At 32.0% G+C, this 2986-nt stretch overlaps 1 long non-coding RNA gene across 1 annotated transcript; it reads right to left on the bottom strand.

The window, feature by feature from the left end:
- Positions 1 to 751: 751 nt before the first annotated feature.
- LOC118047563 (uncharacterized) lies at positions 752 to 1749 on the bottom strand. Its single transcript, XR_004687331.1, has 2 exons — positions 1624 to 1749; positions 752 to 1165 (listed from the first exon to the last, which is right to left on the bottom strand). It is a non-coding gene; the product is annotated as an uncharacterized lncRNA (long non-coding RNA).
- Between the last annotated feature and the right edge of the window lie 1237 nt (positions 1750 to 2986).

Raw genomic sequence — 2986 nt, 5'->3', positions numbered from 1 at the left:
GGTGGTAGTATCAGTGGCTATGATGGATTTTAAACACAAAAACATTCAAGGATGCTTAGAGACTAGGATGAGTTTGATTTTTTATCGTTTTAAGAGGGAAAAGAGGCTAGGATAGGTTTTCAAGAGAGATAAGGATTGAGGGTGTTGGTCAGTTTGGAGAGGGGGGGAGCTATTCCGTATGTGTGTTCTTCAATCTGAGAAGAAACTTAAATTTTAATTGATGTTGCGCTTCTTAAGTGCGACAACTAGTGACATTTAATAAATGTCGCGTTTCAAAAGCACAACAAGGTAAAAGTGATATTTCATCAAATTTGTTTAAACTTGTGTTATTCTGTCAAAAATTTTAATCTTTGTAATTATATAAAGGTTAGGGGTGATTTAAGATATATAAATTTGGTGTTTAATTAGACATTTAATTAAAATAATGAGATTAATCTTTTCTTTTTTTTAGAAAATCGGGGGCACAATGGCTACCTCAAGAAATAAACTATCTCGTCATTCCAATTTTACAATGTTAATGCATATTAAGTGTAGAGTGTAAAAACAGTGAAGGTAAATATTGGAATAATAATGCTCATAAATTAGCATATAAAATCCTTGTTGATTGCAGTTCTTAATTATGACAATTCTATGTATTGATTAGTATCATTTAATAGTTTGTAAAGATTATATACATTTATATACCGTTATTATCGATAAGATAAGGGTATAATTAATAGTCAAGAACCATCAGACCTAAAAATTCAAATGGTTAATTAGAAACTGAAATATATATATTTATATATATCCAACAGTCACTACTACTGTAATAATACAACTAGGCACCATAACGCAATGTCTCTAGAACACACGCTCCATGCAGCTGCTGGTGTTTATGGAACTGGATAATATTTGTTGTTACACATGCACTTATATGATATAGGGCATGCCTCGGACTGGGCAAGGGAGGAACATGGTGAGCTCACAATTTTTAACACACAGGGTGTACATGACCCACAAGCATGAGAGCAATCTGGTAATCTAGAGCCGGCAATTTGAAGTGGGTGTGCTCCATTTTGCTTCATTCGCTCCCTCGCTACTCCCTTCGAAGTTAGTGTCAGCCTCCCCACGGTGCTGTTTCTCTTTCTTGGCCATGTAGTATACCGTTCACGGCTGCTATGACGACCTGTAAAACATGACATGTATTGATAATTTTTAATAAGAAGAAGAAACGTGCAATACTCGTTATATAGTTTTTTGATCATGGATCACTTATCATCCACACACATACATGAACGGAGTTAGGATTCAACTATAAATGGGGTAAAGAGAAATTTTCAAGAAGTATGAGAGCAAATGTCTTGAAAGAAAAGGGATGGATTTGAACTACCAGAATTGATGGTGGCTAAAATGAATTTTTTTGAAAAATAAAAGGGTGCAATTTCCCCTCCTCTCCTCGATGCAAGTCCCTAGCTTGTTGTTGTATATATATAAATGGCTAATTCTACGTCAAGATCGAAAATTGACCTCTGTATATCTTTAGATTGATGTATATTCAACGAAGTGGAGATTAAGAAGTAAGAATTGAGATATATTACGCACACAAAACTAAAAACCATGCGTAGGACGGAGCCCTGTACTTACTAACTCTGACAGCAGACATGGTCATGAGTGGAATGATGAGAGCGGCAGCAACAAATATTGCCAAAACGTAGAAGAGTGGATGTTTCATTGCCCTGGGATTTAATTTCGTAAAATTATTGAGCCCTACAATCAGCGATAGCAAGAGGGAAGTGTGAGAAGGTGTGTGTATTTATAAGGGTTAGCAAAAGAGAAGGTATTGAAGGGTGTCACAGGCCTTCTATGGGAAAGAGAGATTGAGCTCACATGAAAATGGGTGAACCCAAAGTCCTCACATGGATTCGTCTTCCACACTGAATTGCCTGAGCATCTTGTCTCCCTCTGTAAAGTATGATATTGCCATGTGTTAAAATTCTGTTGGTTCTGTAATTAATGAAGTGCCTTGACATGGTTCTACATTGGTCAAAACCAAAAAAAAACCAGAAATTTTAAGGCTTCAAGAGACTTAGAGGCAGATATGCGCAAGCTTCTTGTCCTTGCCGCTTGGTTCTTGGCCTCCTGGGGCTGGCAGTGACAGCTCTCTCTCTCTAAACACGATTAAACAAGACAAGGTTCAGTGTCCGTTTGGTGAGCTGGCAAGATTTGACAAGCCTCCACCGCAGACTAAACATGATTAATTGATTAAAGACTAAACATGAGAATAAATTTAAAGAGTAAAATAGATTTTGAAAAATCGTATTCTTGGTTTTTTTATGAATTTGTTTTTATTTACAATGATGTTTTTGGATTCTATACTTGTATTACAGGTTTTGTTAGCATTTTTGTCTTTCTGTCAATTTCTTTCATATTAGATTTTATATATAAAAATATGTGCATCAAGACATGAGAAAATTATATATAAATAATTATATATGAGAAAATTAAAAAGGAAGAAAATATTAAATTTTAAATATCGAATATTGAATATTGAATAAATTAAATTAAAATAATTAATAAAAGGGAGTTACTTTAATATAAATAATTTCTTCAAGATCATTTTAATTAATTAATTTAATAAATTAAATTTCTAATTTATAAAAATCTTTTTTTTTTCAATTAGAGAAAGAAAGATACTCTATCCAATGTTTTTAATTTAATAACTTGAATTTAATTTATTTATTTATTATTTTATGAAAATTACAGTGATAAAGGTAATACGTTACCCAATTATTTATTTATTTATTTATTAGTATTTAAATTTTTCTAATTTTGGAAGTCTTTTTATGTAATTTAATTTTTTTTTCAAATTCAAATATTTTTATTATTTAAAAAAAAATTATAATTTTACTATGCCTCAACCCGCATATAATTGACACTTATCAATTCAATATAACATAACTAGATAAAAGGACAAAAACCTTAATGAATCAAAAGTACAAGGATCCAA

The sequence above is a fragment of the Populus alba genome, chromosome 11, assembly GCF_005239225.2.
Source record: "Populus alba chromosome 11, ASM523922v2, whole genome shotgun sequence".
Classification (NCBI taxonomy): domain Eukaryota; kingdom Viridiplantae; phylum Streptophyta; class Magnoliopsida; order Malpighiales; family Salicaceae; genus Populus; species Populus alba.
This window is presented reverse-complemented; position numbering and strand designations above follow the sequence as displayed.